At 34.2% G+C, this 27578-nt stretch overlaps 1 protein-coding gene and 1 non-coding gene across 2 annotated transcripts in view; one reads left to right on the forward strand and one right to left on the reverse strand.

Moving 5' to 3' along the window:
* LOC118192181 (ornithine decarboxylase 1-like) overlaps positions 1–27578 on the forward strand; it is a 77475-nt gene that overhangs the window by 13633 nt on the left and 36264 nt on the right. The window lies entirely within an intron of this gene.
* Positions 7377–7465, reverse strand: TRNAY-GUA (transfer RNA tyrosine (anticodon GUA)). The gene is given in 2 exon segments: positions 7377–7412; positions 7429–7465. It is a non-coding gene; the product is annotated as a tRNA-Tyr (tRNA).

The following is a 27578-nucleotide window of genomic DNA, read 5'->3' on the forward strand; positions in this document are numbered from 1 at the left end:
AGCGATATATAAATAACAAACGCATTTCTTAAGAATGTCAACAAAAATGGGAAACATTCCTGAAGTCATTAATGATTGAAATCGTCGATGATTCTTTATATGACCTCGCGCCATTAGTGGCCGAATGGTTAAAATCGCTAAATGCAGGTAATTCGATTTACTTCGGTTTCACACGCAGGCTAACGGGGTTGCCGCATGATTTGTTTTTGCGGTTTTGCGTGTATTAACTTAAATACCAACCAGTTTCACTCATAAAGTGAAGTTGCACTACCACACACCAATTCCTCAGAATTATGAACACCGTAACATAGGAGTTCAACTGCAAAATTTTTACTGGTTGCTAAAGCGTCATCAATATCATCAGTTCCTTTTTCAAGAACTGCTAATTCCGTATCCGGATCAACTTTTTACCATTCGCAACATCAATGCTGGAATTCCCCATGGGTGTGTGCTAAGCCCCATTCTTTTCAACATCTACACTTATAATCTCAAAATCCATCGCGCGGTTTGCTGATGACACCGTCATATTCACGCAAGCTATGAACATCAAAATAGTACGCAGCAATTTCAGCGTTATCTTTATCTACTTGAGCATTGGCACATACAATGAGGTATCTTGGTAAGCACGCAGAAAGCTGCCATCATCTTCCGAAAAGAAAATTCAAATAAACATGTTGATGAAGCCAACTTATTTGGGTTACCTATACAAATGCCTGGAAAAAAAGACCACCTACCTCGAAATTGACCCAGATTTTCCAAACAAATCTTCAGGCATCATATAAAGAAAGTTGCATAAAAATCTCTGCAATATGCGATTTCTTCTCAGAAGCCACAATGAACTCTCCATTAGCAATAAAATCATCTGTACGAGTCGGTAATTAGACCTATTCTCCCTTATGCCTCTACTTATTCTTCTATGTATCCATAAAAACGCACAAAATACAAGTCATTCAGAACAAAATAAACTCGCCTTGGTACATCAGGAACTTTTTCATACACAAAGACTTAAAATCAAGTACATCTATGACTCCTCCAGGCACAAAGCTATCAAATTTGATGTCTCTGTCAAACATCATCAAAGCATTACTATTCAAAACAACAGACCGTTTCTCATACAAAATATGTAGACTGCCTTCATGCCACTCTTTTGACACAAATGCATTTCATTATTATCACACACGTTTTTCAAGTGTTTCTCTTCTTTTCCTTCGCTCTTAATTGGGAGGGTCACATCTCTACTCAATCATGCATTCCTATCTACATTTCATTGCAGTTTAGTTACCACAAATTTTTATCTTCCTCCTACACCCACTCAAACCTCTGTCGTCAACTCTTCAGGATCAACGCAAGCCTCTATACAGATTTAAAGTGTAAATTAAGCTTTTATAATAAATAGAGTAAAGGAAGCTTGTCCCTCCATTAATCCCGGGATCCAGTTCCATTAGTTAAGAATATTTTTTTTACTTTTTAATCTGATTTAAATAAAAACGCATTTAAATCATGATATGTCTAATTAGAAATATTAAATACTTTTATGATACCCTAGCTGGACTCATTAAAATCATTACATGTGTGACCCTGAGAGTCTTTAGGTTAGTTTCGATGTCATGAAACTGAAAAATATGCAATGCCCACCCCGGGACCCGAACCAGGACCTTTCGAATACTTGCCGAGTATGCTGACTATTACACCAAGAAGACACACTAAAAGGTGGGAGAAATACCATATATACTCCCTCTTTTAAGGAGCGACTGGGAATTAGGGGACCCAGTCGCCAAATACTGGTGATAGACAATCATCATCCTTTTTTAGTTAGGGCGCTATGTAGAATCGTTAGGTTATTTCCGATGTCAAGAAGCTGAAAAATATGCAATTCCCTCATCGGGATTTGAACTTGAACCTCTCAGAGGTAGGTCTGAGGTCTCTTACACCTCTTCCCCTACCACAATCCACACGAGAGGACTTTCGGCTCGCCATATATTTAGAAAGCTCCCATGCCGCAAAGAGACTATACATTTACAGATATCCATGCCTTTTCCTGGATTTGAACCCAGGCCCTTCGGTACGGTAGTCAGGGTCACTATCCACTGTCCCATTTGGGTGGCTTACAACTATCAGTATCATAAATTTATGAAGAACATGTGTATGTGAATGTATGTATTTTCCAACCATTTTGAAAAAAGACAGCACGTAAAGCCACCAGATTTTTAAATTCACATAATCTTCCACATAAATATATGCACCTCGAAATCCAAATTTTAAGTTTTTAAATTTTTTTACTTATTTCTTATTTTGTATGAATTTAATCAGTTAACAAATTGAGCTAACTTGACAAACTGAAACTGAATTATCAATCTGAACTGATTTAAAAACGAGCAACGGCAATACTGCGCAAAATAAAACTTTTTTATCTCCAGTGAGCTAGATTATGGCATTCGGCAAAAGGTAGGATATTTTCACTTTTAATTAATAAATTCGGCTACTTAAAACATGGTCCCGGCTTAAAACACATTCTTTTATCGTCTAAACTCCAACTTATCGCCATTCGGGAAAGGATAAGAAGCCTACACTGTATAAACACGACAAATGTTAAAAAAGAAGATGTACCGATTTTTCATTTAAACTTGAACGACAGAAAAAAGAATTTTTTTTTTTGAACTTCGTATCTACGTCACTTTAACCTTACCGGAGAGGACATCCCAGTTCTGCAAAGCGAAAGTTTATTTCACACTACGTTGAAAACGTAAATGTGTAGACAAGCTCTTACGGTGATATGCTTATCTGCCTTAATTTTGCTTGCGTCAGAGAGAAAAGTATTTACTTTTAGAACGAGTGCAAGCCATTATCCCGCGTAAATGCTTTTGTGGGAACCTCTTGGAACATCACCATGAAAGGAAATGTGGGATTCTTATCAAGAGAGACGATAACTTTTGAAACAAAGCAGTACCATATTTCACCACGTTTTCCTCCCTCACTTTTCTTTCCAAGTTGCAGTCGCTATTCTGATTTACTGTGTAAACAATATTATTGCATACATGTATCCCTAGAAATATAACATAGTCTTTCTAAGGAATTCTAGTTTTAGACTAAGTAGAAGCTAGTACGGAATGAACGCATGCACTTTTTACATAAGCACGAGGACATTACATATAAGATGTATTAACCTATGGCGTTAGAAACTCCTCCTTTCAGTTGCATTAACAGCGACAATGTTTACAAATTTGTTAATTATGCATACTACTGTATGCATATGCATAATTAACAAATCCTTGCCGAACGAGATTTTGCGGATATGCGGTATCTTAATTGTTTGTATATGTTTGTCTAAATTGTCCAACTATAACTATTAATTTGTTAAGGCGAGGATTTCAACCACACGCGGTACACTACAGAGCATCTACCGCATTGTCTACCCTTCTTAACGATTCGTTTGAAAAGGCATTCATTAAAAAGGTCAAACGTTACTTAAAACAGTAAAGCCAGCGCTTTAAAATTCTTCTAACTCTCAATAATGCTTCAGGACAGGGTACAGTAGACCTCATAACATAAAATACAATTTTAAAGGTTTTATTCCTTCCCCCGAACACCACTTCCTTGGAAAACTAATGGATCAAGGATTCATAAACCAAGTGATTAAGGAAGTCCAACCGGCAGGGGCGTAGCTAGAGGGGGGCAAGGCGGGCATCTGTCCCCGGGCGCAGAATCCAAGGGGCGCCAAACTGATGTTACGACGTTTTAGAATTAAATGTTTTCTATCTTGGCAAGCAGTAGGGGGCGCGAAATCTTCAGTTGTCCCTGGGCGCTGAAAACCCTAGCTACGACTCTGCCAACCGGTGGATCAAAGAATCATAAGAACATTCGAAGCCTATTATACTTACATCTCTGCAAATAAAGCAATAGAAAGCGACACACTAATTCAACATAAGGCCGCGCAATTCAACATAAGGCCGCGCAATTCAACATAAGGCCGCGCAAATCAACATAAGGCCGCACATAGAAATGACTAAACTTGCAAATGAATTCATCAACAATGAATGCTTGAAAGTATGACATCTAGGCAGAGGTTGTCAACAATTTTAAGAATTTTCATTGATGGAAAATGAAGCCAAAGAAACAGTATAAATTGAAACACAAGAGGCGCGAAGTATTTTCATGTGTGGGAGAAGAAAAAAATTCAAGAAGTAGTCGAAAATGACAATTGTGAAATAACAAAAGAAGGCTTGGATGGTCTTAGAAGTTATCAATTAAGTTATTTAACCAGTTATTTTATGTTAATTGACTATCCTATCTCCTCCATTTCCATTTTCCGGCCAGACTATAAACGCGTAATATTCAAATGAAATAGAAAGAGACCATTTAAAGGAAAAATTTAGTGAGTAGAATCATAGTATGTTATACCTGTTTAAAGGCCACATTGTTACTTTGATTCTCTTGCGAATAGTATTCTGCGACGTTGAGTTATTCTCGTCATAAATCTTATTTACTTCAACCTCATTTCAGAAGCAGTTTGTGCATTATTTCAGTTGTGAACCCGTTAGACAAAAGTACTTTCTTAGTTTTATTTAATCCATTATTTATGAGTTAAGCCGTAACTGGTGGCTCCTGTAAGCATAAATTGGTGCCGTCTTTTAACTTTGAGTTAATAAAAGGGTTCTTTACATCATTTCCTTGTCTCTGTGGTACTTATAAGACATAGGAAAAATTCATGTATAGTCTTTTAGATTTTGAGTATAATTTATGTTACTTAAGAACACCGAAATCTGCAATCTTATAACACCAGCCGAAGGTGAAAACAGCGATACTGAAGACGATGAAGAACCCTTAACGTAGAATTTAAACAAATTGTTAAAAAAGGCACAGGAAATCTCTGGTTTTGTAATGAAGATGGATCGAAATGAAGAAACAACAGGACATTTTGTGAGAGGTAAAGAAAATTTTTGCACGCCTTACCCAGAAATGTTTAATGAGTTGTGTTAGACTATAAGGTATTTCTCCCGCCTTCTTAGCGTGTACTCGTGGTGTGGTGGTCTGCACGCTGGGCGCGTATTCCAAAGGTCCGTGGTTCAATTCCCGGCGAAGGAGTTGCTTATTTTTCATCTCTCCTGTTGAGGAATATACATACACAGACAGAATCTTCATTATTTAATTCCTTTAAAAGTAATACATGTCAATAACATTTGGTGTCATTAATTTAAAAGGTGATACGGACAAAAAGTGAGTTTCGAGATTAATAGCCCCTCTGGTGCTAAAAAGAACTTTTAGTAAAGTTTGTTGTACAGTGTCTTAATGAGTAAAAGATTGCTTATTATTTAACATTTATTTTGGTACCAACGTTATTTATTTATTTTTCATTTTTACTTCCTTGTACGAAGTCAGAAAGAAGTATTATAATCGCGAAAAGTTTCAGGCAGCATATTTGAACGAAAATATCCATTTTGACCGCTATCGAATGCAATTTAACGATGTTTTTGCGTGATATATGTACGTAAGAACAGAGTAAAAGATTCTTTTCCTCCAAAAAAATTATAAACTGCTTTAAAATGAATTCTGAAGAGAATTTTGCGTGGCGTCTGTACGAACGTATGTACGAACGTACGTACGTATCTCGCATAACTCAAAAACGAGTAGACTCAGAACGTTGAAATTTTGTATATAGGACTGCTATAACATCTAGATGTGCAACTCGTATTTTGGTTGCAATCGGCCGCACCAAACGTATATAAATACATTTATATATATATATATATATATATATCCACTCTGCTACCCGGCTCAGTGATCTTAGTTTCTGTTTGTAAATTGTACATTTTTTGCTTCAAAAATGATTGAATTATGTTGTTCTTATCTTCCGGTTAAGGTTTTTATGCCTTTAGTAAATCTGTACGCAATATTTTTAGAATTATCAACAATTTTAAAGTTGTCTATGTGCTGCTAAGCCTTTTTTTTTTTTTTTTTTTTTTTATGGCGGCCATTCATGTTTACATTTGAAACAGGAGACTAGTGGATTTGTTGCCAATCTAGAGAAACTTAGCTTCGCAACAACAAAGATAACGCATTCATTTATGATTGCGAATCAAATCATGCTTAATCCTTTCTGGAATTTTTTCGAGGAAATAAGTGTTTAAGATTTACTTCGTAATTTTTAATACAGATATTTTGAGTTTTTATGCATTTTTGCCTTCTCGCAAAGTGAGAACTGAATTAATTAAATGAAAAATACTCAATCGTCTGTGAAAAATTATTTCTTTTTTGTTTTGTTTGCTTAATTTCTTTTATACATCGTTCTAGCTTTATTATAGTATTTGAATAGAACATGTGAAACATAATTCTTTAAATGATATAAATTTTGTGCATTCGGAGTTATAATATGAACGAAATATAATACTGTTAAGTGAACCTAGCGCCAGAGTGTCGCTATGTTAAACAAATATAGTGAATTTTAAAGAGTGCATTTATTCTCTTGTGTTTATGCGCTCTCGAGGAAGTAGACTTAATTCAATCCAATGAGTTTAAATAAAATGCAAGAAGAAAACGCGTATAATTTAATATTCCGTACAAGGAAGTCATGTGGTGTACACATCAGATTTTTTTATTTTAAAGAGCCGCCTGCTCGACTAGTCTGCGGTCTGGCACGCATGATTCGCCGGAACGCCTTTAAATTTTTTTTTTTTTTTTTTTTTTTTTTTTTTTTGATTCAGCAAAAAGTTACACAAGTGTATCATTTTTAAAATCTTTAGTTAGAGTTCGATGACAGGAAATTTCTATCAATTTTTCTTTTTCTTCATGAGATGTTTTAATTTAATAGTTAAAAATGCTTTGATTCTTTGCGTACCACCTATTTTTCTTTTGCGTACAACCGGTTAAGAATCGCTGATTTCAATCTATGGATTTTCAGCAAACAGAAAATAAAAGAAAATTTCAGCTTTGAAGAAACAAAATTTCCGTCGAGCCAGGAACCCATCGATTGCTGTGTAAGTACCTCTACAGTGCATCATTCTGCCAACTGAGCTATGTACGGATATTTCAGAAACCGAAACCGTGTCATTAATTCCATGTAAAAAAATCAAAATATTTACAATTCCAACTAATAAACGGCAAAGCAAAATCACCGACTGACACTTCGGAAACTAAAATCTTGTCACTAATTCCCTATGAATCATTCAAAATAGTTCAAATTCCAACTAATAAACCGCTAAGCATCTTTTAAAATATTTTATAAAAGAATTTCAAGAATACACTTCATGCATTTTATAATAAACATGAGTAAAACATTTGATAGGAGAGTCAACGAGGTAAAATTTACTAATAAATTATTTAAATCTATAGAGTTTCTGAACGAATCAATAAATAAAAGCAAACTTGCAAAAATTAAAGTTTCCGTCGAGCCGGAGTCGAACCAGCGACCTATGGATTACTGCATTACTACCGCTACAGTCCACCGCTCTGCCAACTGAGCTATCGACGGACGCTCACTCGGGTTTCATGTTCGACCTGTATGCAAAATGTGGTCATGTTTCGGATGCTTGAATTTTTGTTTTCGGAATGTATAGTTCTTAACCCATTAAGCGAGCTAATTATACAACAATTTTTTGACTTCCTGATTTCTTTATATAATTGTATTATAATTAACAAAAATTAAAATCGCATACTAAAAGCACTGGCAGTAAAGTATCCCCCCCCCCCCCCCAAAGTGACTAAAATTGTTCTGCGTTTATATTACGGAGCAAGTTGCAATTTATAAAGCTTTAAAAAATGCTTAACAGCCATTTTAAATGCACTGTAAAATACTTCAAGTTTTAAATCCTATATTTCAGGTATAATTCAGACTTTAAATCGGCTTCTGAAGCGTGTACATATTCAAAGCATTTTCATATTTTTGATGATTTTGTTTCTACTCTCTTTGTTGCGTATTGGATTTGTGATCACCTCTCCTGTTTCGTGATTTTCTGAACACATAACTTCAATAGGAGGTAATTCCTCTTAAAAGATCCTCTAGACCTTTGTGGAGATAGTCTTCGTATATTTGCCCTGAAAACTATAGCGAAATGTATCCTTAAACTGTCATTATTTTGTTTTCCTCTTTTGAAAAGCATCAGCAGCAGCCAAGCGTGTGAAAGAGCTATATACTGATAATTAGACCAGGTTGAACGGTGTGTCTAGTCGGCTGTTTTTATGATTTTCTCTATTTGTAACGTCAATACGAACCAGCTTTCCTCAGAAAGTTCTTCGAGAAGACATCCTTCCCCTTAGGCAGATAGTGGTCGTGTTTTTTTGTCATATTGGAGTAACCAGTAACCCAAACGCACTCTGAGGAAGAAGGACATGTGTCTGATCACCCTCGAAATCCATAGGTTGGGACTCAAATCTATGTCAAGCTGTAGTTTACCATAATTTTAAGGTTTCTGTTAGTGTGATTTTACTCCAGTTATACTTTGCGATATTCCGTGATATATAATCCACTTGTGGCAGTTTAACCGTAAATGGACTTCTGAACTCTTGTTCTTTCAGAAAATGTCCGATTTTGTGTCAAAATACCTATATTAGAACAATGCTATATATAAATCTAATACATATCTCAGGTCGTGCTTTCGAGACAGGAAAAGCGCAATTTGAATTTTGTCAATCGGCCCAGTAGAACGGGAGATATAAAAAAGCTACCCCTCCTTTTTTTTTTTTTTTTTTTTTTTGCGCAGTGTGCATATGCTCCTCGAACTACTGAAAAACTATAGTACCTAGAGCCATCAAAACTTTAATACAAGTAGGTCTACACCCAAGTATGGACAACACGAAGCTCAAACTTTAAATTTCGCATTTATTTTCGATTTATTTCATATTTTGTTGCAATTTAAAGAATATTTGTTCCATAAACTCGATGATTTGAAAGTGAAAAGTGGCAATTCTGTTCGAAAGTAAACATTTTTATCTTCTGCTTTTGAGACTGTTGCCATTCGGCAAAATGTAACTTTTTTATTTCAATTTCAATCGGCAAATTCGGCTATATGAAAGCAATACGTTGCCATTGCATCAGATACGATACTTAGTTTCCACGCATGTTGCGATTCAGAAAAGCATAAGATATACAAATTTCAAATCTTTCTTTTCTTAAGTAGCGATACAATTGATTGAAAAGCAATACACGCAGTTCTTAAATATTTTTTTTCTTACTTTCTAAATCTCATTGATTTCAATAAAAGTACATTTAAATCACGAAATGACTATTAGATTTAAATCACGAAATGACTATTAGAAATATTAAATATTTTTGAGAAACGACGGTAGCTGAACTCATTAAAATCATGATATATATATATATATATATTATAAAATTATGAAGATATGCTGTTTTAAATTGTTTCGTGATTTTGCTCTTAACTTTCAAGTGGCGTAAGTGCGTGGCTTAATAAAGCTAAAAAGAGAAAAAATATGTGTCGCAGGAGTAAATCCAAGAGCAGATTGCTAACCTGTGATGCACAGAAACAGCATGGAAACCTTAACAAATAAATGCGTAGGACATGAAAACATTTAATGTGTATACCACATGATTTCCTTGCGCGGAATACAAAATTATACGCATTTTTCTTGCATTTCATTTAAACTTATTGGACTGAATTAAATCTACTTCGTAGATAGCGCATAAACCACAACAGAACAAATGCACACTTTAAAATTCACTATATTTATTTACCATAGCGACACTCTGGCGCTAGGTTCACTTAACAGCGTTACATTTCTTTCATTTTATAACTCAGAAAGTGCAAAATTTATATCATTTGAAGAATTATCTAATCCTTGCCACATGCTGTATTCAAATACTATAATAAATCTAAAACGATGTATAAAAGAAATTAAACAAACAACATTTAAAAAAAAAAAAAAAAATTTTTTTTTACAGACGATTCAATATTTGTGATTCAAGTAATTCAGTTCTCCCTTCGCGAAAAGGCAAAAATACATAAAAACTTAAAATATCTATATTAAAAATTACGAAGTGAATCTTAAACACTTATTTCCTCGAATAAATTTACGAAATGATTAAGAGTGACTTAATTCGCAATAATAAAAGAAGGCGTTGTTTTTGCTGTTGCGAAACTTGCTTCCTCTACATTGGCAACAAATCCATTAATCTGCTAAGTTTCAAATATATATATATATATATATATATATATATTAAAAAAAGTCAGTTTTAAGTCAGTTTTATAATTTTTTGGGGAGAGAAAAGATTCTATCCTTACGTATAGATGTCACGCAAAAACATCGTTAAACAAATCCATTAATCTGCTAAATTTCAAAAATATATATATATATATATATATATATGTCATAATAAAAGCAAAGGAAAAGACGGAACACTGTAGATGCGTGATGAGATCCATATTGAAGAAGATTTTGATTGCGTAGTATGCTAGTAATGCTAACTTGGTAATATCTAAAGAACTTGGCAGTCGAAGCAGTTTTAATTCCATTTTTATTTCCAATTGATATTTGTGGCCACAATCACTTGGCACTCTAGTCTTGCCTTTCCACAGAAGATTTACATTTTTGATGTTGTTGGGATAGAAAGCAAGCCAGCAAAATCACATCTTAGCACAGTAGCGAGCAAAAGCTGAAGTGCGTAGTTATGAAAGATGGAAGCACGCGAAGAGAAAAGTTTTGGTTTACAACGACAGTTTCAGTTCTTAATTATAGAGTGATCTAGAAATGACGCAATGCAGAGAAGTTATTACGATTTTAGAATAGAGAGGAAGAATTAATGTTTATAGTTTAAACTATAATTTTCATTCATATATTTTTTATCTTACATATTCCCCCCTTCAAAAAGAAAAAGGCGTAGCGACAGAGAAGCCTTTTTAAAGAGAAAGAGTTAAAGCACTAGCAAATGTTTAAAAAAAAATCACATAAGTCATCAAATTTTTGTTCTGTAAAGTATAATTTATAAAGATCAATTTTTTTTAAATAAATTTTTAACTTTTAGAGTCCTATTGAATTTTTCAGCATTTCAGTCCAAAAGTCTTTTTGTTTGAGAATTCACATAATCATAATTCTTCAGGGAAGGTTCTTGTTATTACAGAATATCACAAAATAAACTTTTACACAATCATTACTTATAATAAAATGTAATGCACATAAATATTTATGATACTTATTTCCATACTGATAAATTATAATTTAACATCATAAATAATAGGATTAAGATTTTCAGAATTTATGGTTTCACCGTTATCACCTTTCACTTACAATTCCTGTATTTTACCAAACTGGGAGGCCTCGCAATACTTCTAAACAAACCATATCCATCAGTAGGGCTGTCCTCTTCAGCTAACCAGTGTGTTCTATGCACTGGTGGCCCAGGGTGCCTAGGCAGTTACTTGAAAAGGCCTCCGTTCCTTGCATTAAGGTAACTGGCCTTTGAAAACTGCACTAATACATTCCATAATAAAAAAATATAATAATAATATAAAGAAATTACAAGCACTCATAAAATGAGAGCCTCCAACATTATCTTACTTGAAGAGGGTAAAAGGAACAACTGTACAGAGGTAATTACAAGCCTCTGTTGAAGGAACCAGTACACCCTCATCATACCATACTTAACACACAATAAACCATAAATTTTAACATGCATTTACCATAATTTCATATTACTTATCTGTACTAATTTCACTTAATTTTAACATCTTTATTTTTAGAATAATTATAAAATTCGTATTAAAAATTCTCAACAAAATTTCAAAAACATAAAAACTTATCTTAATACCCTTCCCTATGAATAGTTTAAATAACTTAAAATTAATTACTTAATTTGCCTACACATAATTATGAAAAATTAGAAAAATTAATGAACAAGAATTTCAGATTTTCTTAAAACAAATTGCAGAAATTGTTAATCAAAGTTTAAATGAAAACTCTAGAACATATTAGAACATATTAGAACATTATAGAATTCGTAACATATTAAATAATTTAGTTCCTGAGCTAGATTCACACGAATGTAATAATTTTTGAGCTGTTGAAAAAGCGGAAGTGCAAATAATTTTCTATGGCACATACTTGAAAAACACTAACTCAGATCGACCTTGAACCCGCTGTAATGCTCAATTCCTAAACGGTAACTCACTGATGATTTTCTTTTTACTAGGCATTCGAACTTCTCAATTTATCGAGAGATTACTTTCAATCTGTAAACACTACGCATGATTATTTTTTGAAGCACTTGCAAAACACCACAGCAGAAGAATGATCTGTTATTTTTTAAACACTGAAAAAACAAATTTGATGATTCACTTCTTTCACATTATCTTGGATTTATCACAAAACGATGATTTGAAGAGCTGAACTAAATTTTCCATTGAGGTTTCAGGCTGCAGGAAACTATCCTGTCGACTTAATTGTCATAATAAAAGCAAAGGAAAAGACGGAACACTGTAGATGCGTGATGAGACCCATATTGAAGAAGATTTTGATTGCGTAGTATGCTAGTAATGCTAACTTGGTAATATCTAAAAAACTTGGCAGTCGAAGCAGTTTTAATTCCATTTTTATTTCCAATTGATATTTGTGGCCACAATCACTTGGCACTCTAGTCGTGCCTTTCCACAGAAGATTTACATTTTTGATATTGTTGGGATAGAAAGCAAGCCAGCAAAATCACATCTTAGCACAGTAGCGAGCAAAAGCTGAAGTACGTAGTTATGAAAGATGGAAGCACGCGAAGAGAAAAGTTTTGGTTTACAACGGCAGTTTCAGTTCTTAATTATAGAGTGATCTAGAAATGACGCAATGCAGAGAAGTTATTACGATTTTAGAATAGAGAGGAAGAATTAATGTTAATAGTTATATTATAATTCTGATTCATATATTTTTATCTTGCATATATATATATATATATATATATATATAAAAATATGGTAAAAACAATTAGGCTTTAAAAATAATTCAGGCCGTGGTAAAAACAATTAGGCTTAGCTGCACTTAAACAACTTTTAAATTGTTGATAATTCTACCAATATTCCATGCAGATTTATTAAAGGCATAAAAACCGGAATTAAACCTTAACCGGAAGATAAGAACAAGATAATTCAATTATTTTTTAAAGCAAAAAATACTCTATTTTACAAATATATAAGAGTAAAGAAAATAAAATCACTAAATCGAGTAACAGAGTGGATATATATACATGTAGATGTATATATACATATATTTATATACTTTTGGTGCTGCCGATTGCAGCCAAAATGTGAGGTGCACATCTAAATGTTATAGCAGTTCTATACACAAAATTTCAACGTTCTGAGGTTACTCATATTTGAGTTATGTGAGATACGTTCGTGCGCACGGGCGCCACGAAAAATTCTCTTCAGAATTCATTTTAAGTCAGTTTTATAATTTTTTGGGTGGAGAAAAGATTCTATACTTACGTATAGATGTCACGCAAAAACATCGTTAAATTGCATTTGATACCTGTCAAAATGAGTATTTTGCAATACTTCCTTTGTGCTTCGTACAAGAGTGTAAAAATGAATCACTTTCGATTTTCTTTCTTTTTCTAATTAATCTTGCACTTACTTTTAATTTCTAATTTTCTGTTTATATTATAAAAAGTAATATTCAAATATGACATACAAGAATTCAAATATTCAATATAAAGCAGACTTGATAGGAATTAGGCTAACTGCGAAAACTGCAGGTAACCAACTGCAGGTACCCGTAGAGGAATTTCATTCTCCCAGCATCGAGAGTGAAAACTGCGTCATAAAAAATGTCTTTTTCGCAAATTATTCAGAATGGCAATTATGACACTCAGATTTGTTCATTTTGAAAACAGCAAAATCTCCAAGATGAATTTTTTTGTGTCATTTCTGTTTATTACTTCAAAATGCAAAACCGCTTTCGTGTAAGAGAAATATATGCTTATTTGTAATTCGAGCTTTCGATCTTCTGCCGATCTGTATGACCTTGACTGTAAATGGTTGAAAAAGAAGGTGTGTCTGTTTAACTTTCAGAAGATGAACAGAATGTCAATTTTGATTGGGCTTGCGTATTCTTGGAGCCAGTTCCTAGTTCAGTCGCAGTTACTTGTATTATTTTTATAGCTACTTTAACATTAAAAAAAAAAAAAAAAATAGTTCATTTAGAATAACAAATATGCCTTTTTTTTTCAGTTAGTCACATGATAAAATGAAATTTCCCAGATTTCTAAACTGTTAAGTCGCATTACAGAATAAGACTATTGGTGAAGTTCAGGACCAATGTATTTTTAGGCTTTTAGAAATACTGCCCGTTTTTAAAGATGGTGGACTTGAGCTTTTAGTTTATTTACCGTAGACACCGATTATTGTTATTATTCGGATATTGTTATTAAATTGCCAAAGTTTCACATGTTTTCATGTTAAAATATGGAAAATACGTCACCTATTGCGATCAACGATTCGGTTAAGAACATCAAAATATTACAGAGAATGAACTTTTTAACCTGAAATAATGTAACTAAGTAAAAGATAATGTTGCCAAGTTACTTTAAAATACATTATAAAAATTGGAAAGTTAAAAAGAAATGACGTTACGTAAAAGTTTAAGTTACCAAACAGATTGGTTTTGATTTTATTCACGCATGTAAAATTACATTAAAAAAATCTAATGTATACACCAGATGACTTCTTTGTACGAAATATTAAATTTTAAGCATCTTTTCTTGCATTTCGTTTAAAATTATTGGAATGAATTAAATATACTTTATCGATAGCGCATAGACCACAATAGAATAAATGCTCTCTTTAAAATTCAGTATATTTGTTTACCATAGCGACATTCTGGCGCTAGGTTCACTTAACAGCGTTACGTCTCATTTATTTTATAACTCTGAATGCACAAAATTTATAACATCTGAAGAATTATCTAATCGTTGCCACATGTTCTATTCAAATTATAATAAATCTAAAACCATGTATAAAAGAAATTAAACAAACAAAACAAAAAAGAGACTGTTTTTAAAAGGCGAGTGAGTATTTCTCGTACAATTAATTCAATTCTCACTTCGCGACAAGGGAAAAAAATTAAAACTCAACATATCTATAATAAAAATTAAAGTAAATCTTAAACACTTTTTTCCTCGAATAAATTTCAGAACGGATTAAGCATGATTTAATTCGCACGTATCTTTGTTATTGCGAAGCTTAATTTCTTTAGATTGGCAACAAAACCATTTTTATGAAAACTTTCAAATGTAAACAAATGTGGCTTCTATATACAAATGTGGCTGTGGTAAAATAATTAGGCTTAGCCGCACTTAAAAGACTTTTAAATTGTGCATAATTCTACAAATATTGCATACAGATTTACTAAAACCATAAAAACCTTAACCGGAAGATAAGAACAACATAACTGAATTATTTTTAAAGCAATAAATGCACAATTTACAAGCATATAAGAATAAATAAACTGAGATCACTGAGCCGAGTAACAGTACGAATATATATATATTCATACTGTTACTCGGCTCAGCTTCATTTATATACTTTTGGTGCGGAAGACTTGGAACTAAAATAGGAGATGAACATCTACACGTTATAGCAGTCTTATAAACAAAATTTGAACGTTCTGGGGGCTACTCGCTTTTGAGTTATGCGAGATGCATACATACATACGTACGTACGTACGCAAACGCGTCACAAAAAATTCTCTTCAGAATTAATTTTAAATCAGTTTTATAATTTTTTTGGGGGGGGAGAAAGAGCCCTTTATTCTGTTCTTACGTACAGATGTCACGCAAAAACATCGTTAAATTGCATTCGATAGCGGTCAAAATGGATATTTTCGCTGAAATATGATACCCGAAATTTTTCGCGATTACAATACTTCTTTTTTACTTCGTACGAGGAAGCAATAATAATAATTTGGTACAATCTTTTTATAACTCCATTGATTTTGAGGAGATTGGACACACATCCATCTTCTACAACAGCAAATAAAATGTCTGCAGATTTGTTTTTTGGAAATAAAACACTTGTTGGAAATTACCTACGTTAAACTAATTGCTTTTTTAAGTGATTTTAAATTTTACATTGGCAAGTTCTCTTACAGTGAGGGGTGCCTTTCGGTATTAAAATTAGGAGTCAAGTAATTTTCAGAAACGTTATTAACCGTTTATAAATGAACTGTTATATTAAACACCATATGAATAGTTTATAAACTTTTATTGCATTTTCCTAATTAAAATGCTCTAAAAGTGCCTATTTACATGTTTCAAGTAAAGGTTATATTGAATTGTTTACATTCCCTTGTTATTTTGAAGGATAGTTTTTAGAATATACATCAATCGGTTAATGTTATCGAAATAGCCGCGAACTACCGAGATCGCACTAGGTAGCGCCTACATTGTTATCGAAATATATGTTTTGCAACTGTTATTACCATCTCGCTTCTCTGACAAAAGTCAGCACAAGCCCACGACGTTTCTCGTGGCATACGAGTCGTATGCGCATGCGCCTGTCATTGGCCAGGGCCTTGAACACCATATACGTGACAGTTTGGGATTAGCTCAATTGAGTTTCCAGTTCTGAGAAAGAGCATATCGGGGAGGGGATGGGCTCGACAGTCTCTCATCCCTCTTCCCCTACCATCATTCTCTCGAGAAGGCTTTCGGCTCGTCGCGTATTTAGAGTGCATCTCAAGTAACATCATCAACTTGAGAAAAAGAATGCATTCAAACAAAACTTACTTAACATACTCATTCGATGTGTAATTTTTTTCAAAAATCTTCATTTTTCGCTATTGACTGACTGAACTAATTTACAGGATTCAGTGTTATTACGCTTTGTAACTGTACAGTCCTTTATAGTGCCAGTGTTTTTGAAGGGGACGTCAAATAAAATGTTTAAAATGTTTTTATGGACATAATGGTCAACGAGGGCTCCAAAACCAAAAGTGCGTGCCAGAATCCCTTGTATAGTTTGGCTATGTGTATACATTTACCTCCCTTTCGATGGGTGAAATATCAGTCTGCTCCCTGTGGGGCAGGTGTAACCCTTGTAACGTTCTAAGTGATGAGATAGCTAAAGGATCGATCGGTTTGGCTATTCTCGACAAATAGTTTAAAGTAAGTTTCGGATCTTGGAGTATGGAATCAAGTAAAAGTAAGCTTCAAACAACAAAAATCAGTCTTGTATTTGCAAATTTTCACAGAAATAGTTTCCATGGTTTTTACCGAACCGTCATCCTCAATTGCCAAAGGGCAAATCAACGAGATAAGATATAGTGAAAAGATAAGATAAAATACGAATGGCTGGACGGGAGTTAATCCATTTCCGCCATCTATTGATGAAACAAGAAAACTAAAACATAATTTCCTTAAAGGCTAAAGGTAGAGATGGATTGGAATTAGGGTAGTTAACTAGAGCAGAAGGAATTTTTTGAATATGAAACGACTCTAGGAAATCTAATTCGCGAATGGTAGATTTTTTTAAAAAATAATTTAGGCTGCAAAAAGATGAAAAGTGTGATTTTCGGGCCAATAATGCTGGGCAACAGGGGACTTCTGTGTTTCCTTTTCCCTAAACTATGCCTCATGTTCTTTAATGCGAAATTTTATAATTATTTGTCTCGAAGCAGCATTTTGCCTTGCATCACTAGAAGTGTTTAATAATTTTTGAAATTTTTGCCACCCAGTATTTGAGCCCTGTATTATATTTAAAGAAATTAAATAATGAAAAATCTGCGTGAATGTATGTATGTTTCTCGCATTGTGAAAAAACAACGGTACCTAGATCCATGCAGTTCTGTTTAACGTACTCCTCCACCCGAATATAAGCACCTGAAAGCCCGAATTGTGAATTTCGGATTTGTTTTATTATCTATCTTTTATTTTGTAAAATTTTAACGAATTTTTTTATATAAACCTCAAAGATTTCAAAGCGAGCAATGGCAGCACTGTATGGAATAAAATATTTTACTCTCCACCGCGAGATATTTTTATCTCCTGCATGAGACTGTCAATCGAAAATTCTAAAGATAAGCTCTTTTTAAACGTTTTCAGACAAAAGCTCTAGAAAAAGCTTTCTAAACGTGTATGTGTTTGCAAATCCCTTGGGCTTATATAAAATCTTATGTTTTCTCTTTTATTTTAATTTAAATAAAAATGAGTTTTTCTTTTATGCATGAAAAATAAAATTTCATTATTTTATTCTCTTGAAGAAAGCAGGTTTTATATTTTCTTTCGGTGAATGTTAAAAAAAAAATCTGCTACATTTTTTATTGAGGTAAAGTATAATTTAAGGGGAACATCAAGTTACTTTATTTGCACTAGTTGGGAATTTGATCTACAAAAAAAATATAAATACGGCTATGCAGAATGAGTTGCAGTTTCATATCTTCCACATCTTCAAGCTCCACTGCACTGCTTAACCAATACTTGAATACCTGCACATGTTACAAAAAACTACTAAATTTTTACATAGTTTTACTTAATTCATTTCCAGAATTTATTTGGGTCTAATCTTAAAAGTAAAGTTATGAGGTATTTCTACCATCTTGCTAGCGTGCGTTCGGGGTGTGGTGGTTCTGTACGCTGGGCCGGTATTCCAGAGGTCCGTGGTTCGCTTCCCGGGGAAGGCGATAGCTCATTTTTAATCTTGGCTGCTTCAAAAAATATCTTATGTCTCTACAGTGGCGCCCGAACTAAAAGGGTGTTGGATGATTATTCTCCTCACCCACAATTTGGCGACTGTGTTCCTTAAAAACCCAAGTCGCCCTTTAAAAGGGGGAGTATATAAGGTATTTCTCCCGCAAATCTAGCGCGCCTTCGTGGTGTAGTGGTTCTGCACGATGGGTCGGTATTCCAGAGTTCCACGGTTCGATTCCTGGCGAAGGGGATAGCTCATTTTTCATCTTGCTTGCTTCCAAAATATACCTAATGTCTCTACAAATTTTCACCTTCGAATTTCTGATGCATACGTAATTGTGAGGACAATTTATTATTTATTAATTATAGGATTATTTTGACAGAGCCAGCAAGCAGCAATAAGTGATCTTTATTTCAAAATAATAGCCAGAATACAGAGCGAGAACGGCGTCGGCACAGTAGGATAAGCGATAAGTGATAAGCAACGGAGGACGTGGGCACTGTCCCTTTACCAAAAGATTAATCGGTATAGCACCACGTCCATCTATATCTAGAGCCTAAAGAGGAATCACAAGACGCCACGCACCGGGCGCCCAAACCCAGAGCCAAATTCAACCCGGGGGCAGTCCAACAGACCAAATGCCCACGAAAGACAATCCCAACAACCGCCCAGGCCCCACATTTATTAAATAAAATAACAAAAGCATGCAGGGCCAAAAAGAGCGAGTTTTGACAATAAGCAAAAATTTTACAAAGGTGTAATACACACAAATATAGAATATACATAAGCTAAAGTACAGTCTGATGTTGGGCAGCCCAATAATATACAATGAGTAAAATATAGCCATCAGTGTGTGACTGGAAGTACTGATACATGGGAAATGCGTAAAGCATTCAGAATTCGACTTAATTCAGAAGACTAACAACTGGATCGGGATACATTGCATAGCCAAGTACATATATTTGACAAAGCAACACATTGAAAGTCAGTGTAATAAACTAAATATTCGCTATGACAAAGTCGTGTTACAATACCGCAGGTAATGATGTGATACAGAAGAAGTAGGTAGCGTACAATATAATTTGATATCGATACGCATTCAATCCCTATAGTACAACAATAGTTAGGGAAAAGGAATATGTTATACAAAATAGTATATATAGCATGCAACTGTGTTTAAGATATACAAAGGTCGATACATTGGTTATTACCAATTATGGTACAGGATTCGTACCAAACTTAATAACAGAATGCAATAGCTATACAATACAATTGATCACATGGTATTGTGGGAAAAACATGCCATAAGGCTAATTATACGATTATGAGGAATAAAAATAACATATTTATCCTGCATAAAAGTTAACGAATATAGGATACCATACAATACTATACAATATTACAATACAATACAATACAAAAAAACAAAAACAAAAATTAACATATTTAACCTGTACTAAAAGCCAACTGATATAAGATACTGTACAATACCACAATACAATACGATACAGTAGATACAATACCAGAATATAATACGATACAGTAGATGCTATACAATACTATACAATGAAAATACAAAATACATTCAGTGTTGGTAACACAAAAATACATTTAAAATTGTCATGACACTAGTGATGAAAATACAAAATACATTCAGTGTTGGTGACACAAAAATGCATTTAAAATTGTCATGACACCAGTGATCCTAATGCAGCAAATAAATTGATGCAGTTACCTGCATAAAAGATAACTAATATAAGATACCATACAATACTATACAATACTACAATACAATACAAAAGCTAATTAAACGATTATAATGAATAAAAATTAACATATTTAACCTGTATAAAGCCAACTGATATAAGATACTATACAATACTAAACAATACCATAATACGATACGATACAGTAGATACTATACAATACTATACAATAAAAATATAAAATACATTCAGTGTTGGTAACACAAATATACATTTAAAATTGCCATGACACCTGTGATCCTTATGCAGCAAATAAATTGATGCAGACAGTTAAATGTGTTACTATACATTTGCAAAGGATGAAATATAGACTTAAGTATGCCACAAATTATGAACATATATTATACCGTGAAAAACACAAAATACATTCAATGTTGGTTTAAATACAATGGATATATTTAAAACAATGGATAATGGTTGGATATATTATACAATGAAAATCTCTACCGACCCCAATACATTCAGTATTATTATTACACAGAGAATTAAATGTATGATATTACATGGCAATTGATGAAAAGAAGACAGTAACAGTATAATGTATAGCCAAATATGCAAGTATATGGTATACCGATGTTTAACAGCAACTGGCAAACAATGTATCATTAATACGCCCAACTAGATATGCCAAGATGTTATATACTATTATACAGTGAAAAACGCAAAATACGTTCAATGTAGATATTATCATAGTGCATTATGAGGGAATACAGACAGTTATATGTTTGATAATACATGGGCAAAAGATAAAAATAAAGACAATAACATTATTATTCATAGGTAAATATGCAGATTTAATATATTCAGATATTTAACAGCACCTGGTAAAAAATGCACCATAACTGCATTGATAGCTGCTATGGACAGCAAAGAGATTATTAGGACGGGACATATGCAACAGATAAATATGCGAATTCAATATATTCAGATATTTAACAGCACCTGGTAATAAATGTACCATAAGTACATTGATAGCTGCTATGGACAACAAAGAGACTATTAGGACAATATATATGCAACAGATTAATATGCAAATTCAATATATACAGATATTTAACAGCACTTGATAATAAATGTGCATATGCAAAAGATAACATTATTATTCATCGGTAAATAGGCAAATGCAAGATATACAGATACTAAACAGCACCTGGTATTAAATGTACCATAGGTACAAGGACAGCTGTTATAGACAATATTACCTGGTTGCACTTAGAAAAAGATGCTGAGAGAGAATATACAAATATTTGACTGCTGCTATACACAGCGACTTATAGCAGATGGATTACAATAGATTACAATCCGCACAGTAGGATGTAGGACCACCGCGGACACCGATGCACGAAGAATCACGTCTAGGCATAGAGTCAATAAGAGTGCAGATGGTGTCATGAGGGATGGCTCTCCATTCCCTTTCAACCATTTGCCACAGTTCGTCTTCTGAACGAGGCAGAGGCAGAGTCTGCAAACTGCGTCCAATCACATTCCACACATGTTTGACTGGTGACAGGTCAGGAGAGTAGGGTGGCCAGGGAAGCATCTGTATACCTTGCAGAACATGTTGGCAGATGCGAACACTGTGTGGTCTGACGTTATCCTGCCGAAAAATTCCATTAGGCAGCCCCTGAAGGTAGGGGATTGCCACCGGCTGCAGTATATTATCCAAGTATCGTTGGGCCGTTACAGTGCCCTGAATACGAACTAGAGGTAACCTGGAATCGTAGGCAATAGCGCCCCATACCCTTATGCCACGCTGTCGCGCGGTGGGGCGTTCCACAGTTACTGCCGGATTAGATCTGCCTCCACGTCGACGCCACACACGTATGCGGTGACTGTCACTGGATAAACAGAAGCGTGACTTATCTGAGAACACGATGTTTCGCCATTCTGTCCTCCACATCGCTCCAGTCCAGCACCATTCTAAACGTTGGCGTCTATGCTGTGGGGTCAATGGCTTAACGGACGCCGTGACTGCAGGCCATGTTCAACCAATCGACGGGAAATGGTTCTGGTCGACACAGGAACATCCAGGGTATCTTGCACATGCTGCAGAATCGCGGTACAAGTGACTTGTTGGATCGCCACAGTTCGTCGGCGGATGCGTCGAATCACGCGTGCTGACGTCACTCTGGCAGCACCTGCACCCTCTTTCTTCCCACATTTCCTTGTTCCAACCCTGTTCGCCATAGCCGATGCACCGTGCTCGCATCCATATGGGTGCGATTTGACGTAAGGGCCAACCGTCCCTTCTCAGTGCGATCACCATACCCCTCGTAAAATTGTCCTGCTAGAAATGCCTTCGTTGATGGCGGCCTGACATTCTCTCCTATTACACGTATCCTCCGGTACAAAAACTAACTTTCTTCGATAAATTGTCTGGCAGAAATAGCGACACGAATATTGCCCATTCTGCACGTTCCTTCCCTTGTATCTTCCTCCACGTGCGTCGAAGAGCTGCGCATTTCACATCATTCGCATAACTCAGTGACGTCCGTCTTCTCTAAAATTTGAATAAATTTCTGACCACTCCTTCTTGGTGTCGCATTTTCAATCTCAAGCAGTGTATTTTATGTCAAAATTTTTTAGACAGAAATCCTCCATAATTTTTATTATCTTTTCTAAGACGAAAATTTTCAAAGAGGAATGAATTAAAGTCTTGATTGTGCAAAAATATCTTTGAAGCTAAATGTATTCTAAGAAGTACAAAACATGTAACACAAGATTTTGACCCCCCCCCCCAAATCAGTCATTTAAACTATTAAAACCGTTCAGGAAAACGATAAACATTGTGAACATAAAAATTTGCACTTTCTTATATATACTTTAATGAAAACAAATGTGTTTCTTCTTTTTATATATATAAGAAAAGGAACCATTTTCCTTTCTAATCTTTTGAAAGTCATTGGGTTCAAATGGCGGATCCGACAACTCAATGCGCATGCGTGGTTAATGTTGGTGCAAATAGCTCAAGCGGCTAATCGCACCGATGGTGCAAATACCATCGGCCGACATATTTGGTCTTGATACTGTTACGAATTTTGTACATGTGTAAATATTTGTTTTAGTGGAATTGTAGTATCATTTATGTAATCGTAGTGTGTAAAACGAGAATTCTGAAGAAACGGAGCTCTGCCGGAAAAATACGAATACAGGAACCATCTCGCTAAATTGGCGAGATATCGCCAAGCTTGACAAACCGAGTTAAACGCTTTCCAAAAATATTTATCGAAACTAATGAAAGCTAAGTAAGAGCAAAAGTTATGTGGCTAGCATTCCTTAGATAATTAATACAACACCCGGTTTTAACGTCTTTTCCACCACATACTGAAATTTAGAATGCTGTTGAAAAAGTCACAAGGTAATCCCTCTTTCAATAGATAAAGATTTCCTTGCATTATATCTAACTTTGGAAGAGAGCAATTTTTCATCAACATCTTCTTAGGCAACAAAGTAAGCATATCTTTCAGAATATTGTTGTTTACACTTTTTTAACGCATGAATGACTCAGCCGTATTGAAGAGCTATAATCTAGCATATTGTTTCGTGTTCACTCAGTAGTATCAGATCCTGGCATCTCTGTATTGATTTAGCGTTGTTATCTGAACTTTTTATCAAATGCTGATTTGCGGAGGGAACGCTAAGTTCAAAGATACGTTAAGTGCGGAATATTAAGTGCAGAGTTTTCGAGATATGAAGAACACAAGTTAAATTTCGTCAATAGAACATTTTAGAACTGTTTTTTAAGAACTTAGAATAGAACTGTCCTTTTTTTTTTTCCTTTTCTTATTTCTCTTTCTCTCTCTCGTTTGTTTTTTTCAATTTGATTCAGTGTTATTACGTTTTGTAATTTAAGTTACGTAAATTGGCAGACTCACCTATCTCACTAACCACTTCATCGTTTGCGCCGAGAAGAACTCGTCGATCTGGAAAGTGTTTTCAGCCGTTAGAAACGGCAGACACTCGATGGTGTTAAATGTGGCTTGATTAGCTTCGCCGATTCGTGTTTTTTTAACCTCGAATGAGTCGAAAATGGAAAGGTGACTGATGGCTTAATTGGTCACGCTCTCTACACATCGGCGTTGTATCAGGGGTGAGTTTACTTACAAAGATTGATAACATAAATTATTTTTCGACCCCTCTTCAACTGATATTGTTATGGAACTACTTTCTATTTTTAACAGCCTACTTTTAAAGGTTCAGTTTTGCTAATTTTGAGATAAATGATGTAGGAATTGAAGAGAAATTTTTCTGCCAGGTCGGGAGATTAGTAGGCGATTTTTAAGTAAGTCTTGACAGCTGGTGAAAGAGGAGAAGGAATGTGTCCTAGGAAGGTGCAGAAAGTTTATCTTTGGAAAGAAAATAACAGAGAAGCAATTATCTTAGTTTCCTAAAACGGAGAGTGGTTAATGCAAGTTAATCATTATTCAATTGGTTAACATTTATTCAATTTTTAGATGATGAGATGAAGCTTATCCGCACACTAATAGCCTTAAATTATCAAAAACAATTATAACTTTGCTTTTATTAACGTAATTGATTAATAACATTATAAAACTAAATTAATTTAAATTATTTTGTGTTTTAAAAATATAGTATACTAATAATAACATATAATAGAAAGCATAGCTGTCGAAAGAGGAAAGCTTAAGGTGGTCTTGAGAACCATTCGAATTTATAAAAATGGTCCCCACTAAAAAATGATGCATGGGTAATATAAGAAGCTCTCTCTCTCTATATATATATATATGAAAACTACCCTAAACTAACATAAATTAAAACCAATTAAGTAGTACCACCAGTTATCTAGAATCAAATATAATGAAATGTACCAGCAGAACTTTGTTATTTGCATTGCATATTATGTAATCCCATTCCAGCATTAAACATTTATTCTTCATTACTAGTTGGTAGCTATAATAAATACTTAATGCAAAAACGAAAGACTAAACTTTGATATGATGAACCGAGAAAAGACTGAAAAAATCAGAAAAGTGGATGCTGACATTTAACGCTGCATCGGGAATATATGTGCAAAGAAAATGATATTTAATAATATAGTTTAAAAAAAGTGTATTAGTAGGAGTGAGTGTAATATCAAACTTGTAAACTTCGAGTTTGCGAGAGCGTATAAAACCTTAACAAACCCTTTTGTGTGATCGTTAAAATCTGAAACCTTTCATATTTTTTAAAAATTCCAATTCTGCAAAACACATGAAGATATTTTTGCCTGAGAGATGGGATGCACGACTAAACATCTGGATGCTTGGACATAACGTCCTGCCCCCATATAAGAAATTTCAAAATTTCGGATTAATTGCCAAAAGTAAATATTACGCTATTAGATAATTATAGGCAAGACATAATTATTTCAAATAAAAATCTAAACTTTCGAAATGGAGCTCACAAAACTCACAATATACTGTCTACCCTTTCTTTTTAAAGTGGCGTTATCTAATAAAGGCAGAAAGCTGTTGAGTTAGAATGAGCACATACAAGACAGTACGTATTACAGGAACTAGTGAATAAATACAAAACAGAGATATATGAAAATTCAAACGAAAGTGCAAAAAATCCACAATAGTTTAAACAGCAAACAAAAACTATAACCAAGTACACATAAGGTTGAATTATTTTTCGGTGATAACCAGTGGGTTTAATGGCCATTGGACGTTTTCTGTATTAATAGTATCAGTAAAGCTATAATTACAAATTTTAATTTCAGAGGTATTTGCATTATTTCGTTTTTCATGAAAATTTATAGTGTACAGTATTTGATAATACTGTGTTCTTAATTGAACAATTTCAAGTTCTTTATAAGTTTTGTTTTTACGAATGCACCACGGGATGTTAAAATTTTTCAGCAAAACATTGTTTGAGTTAGCTTGCAACCTCTTTCTGTTGGCTTTACATAAGTAAGCCCAAAGTGGACAGACATAACATAGCATGGGACGTAGTATGAATTTATAAATGAGTTATTTGTTATCAGTAGAGAGAACGCTGCTTCGAGGAGTTAAGGATTACAGTTTAACTTAACGTACGTGAAACAGTTGGATAACTAATGTAATGTGTGGGGTCCATGTGAGAGAATTTGTGAGGACCACCACAAATACGGGACTTGCTTAGTCCCTGGCAGAGTAGAGCCATAGATTTCCATTAATTTTTTTTCTAGTTGATAGAATTGCAACAGTTTTGTCCGCATTCACTTGAATTGTCCATTTAGCAAGCCTGGTCTCCAATGCCTGTATGTGATTTTGTAAGTGTTGGATGACTGGACTAACGGATGAGAAAAAATCGCTGTATTATCCGCATACATTGCTAGTGTAATGTTGGGTGTACGTGAAAATTCATTCATATAAATACTGAAAAGAGTGGGCCCTAAAAGGGACCCTTGTGGTACCCCTGCAGTAATAGTACGACGGGCTGAGTATGTGTCTGAGATATGAACGAAAAAGTGTATACCTGCCAGATATAATATAACTATGTGTGCAGTGTAATATGGAAGGCTCAGACTGTGCATTTGAATGCGTCTATCCAAACACGAATAAAAGCCTGGATATATCAAGGAACAGTCCTCCGGTAATCCTTTTGGCTTAAGGATACGCTCCTGGAGGAGTTTTAAGGGAATGCATGTGATTTCAGTATCCATCGTATGCGCGTTTTAGTACAGGGATTTGCTATGAACATCTTCGTAAAAATGGTACGGTTTCGTTCTTTGTTTCTATCGTTCTGCTTTCAAAATACCTCCCACTGAACTTCGAACAACTATAATGTGAAGACAGTAATTCATTATAAGCAAATGATAATGGATTGCATTTAGTGGATTACGACAAACCACATTTACACTACCTTCCTAAAGGTACATTCGTGGAAGACATTATAAAAGAAACTCTTTTTATTTAAATCATGTAGACTGATAAGTAAGTAAAATACCCGTGCAAACAGTGCGTTCACTGAGATTTGAACTTGGGCTGAATTAGCAATTATCGCTATTGTTCTAGGTAATTATAAATATCATTAAAGTTTAATAACAAATAAAATATCACTATAAATTCTTAATGTGAGTGTTTATTTGAAAGACATTTTCAATAAAACAAATTTTGCTAAATGCATCACATTCTTACCATCGACACAAGCAGATATACTGATCAAATATTTTCAGTTTCGGCATACTAATTCGGCAACGCATTGATTTGAAATC

This window comes from Stegodyphus dumicola, chromosome 7 (assembly GCF_044657685.1).
Source record: "Stegodyphus dumicola isolate Sdum_Otavi_A_Nest chromosome 7, ASM4465768v1".
Lineage (NCBI taxonomy): Eukaryota > Metazoa > Arthropoda > Arachnida > Araneae > Eresidae > Stegodyphus > Stegodyphus dumicola.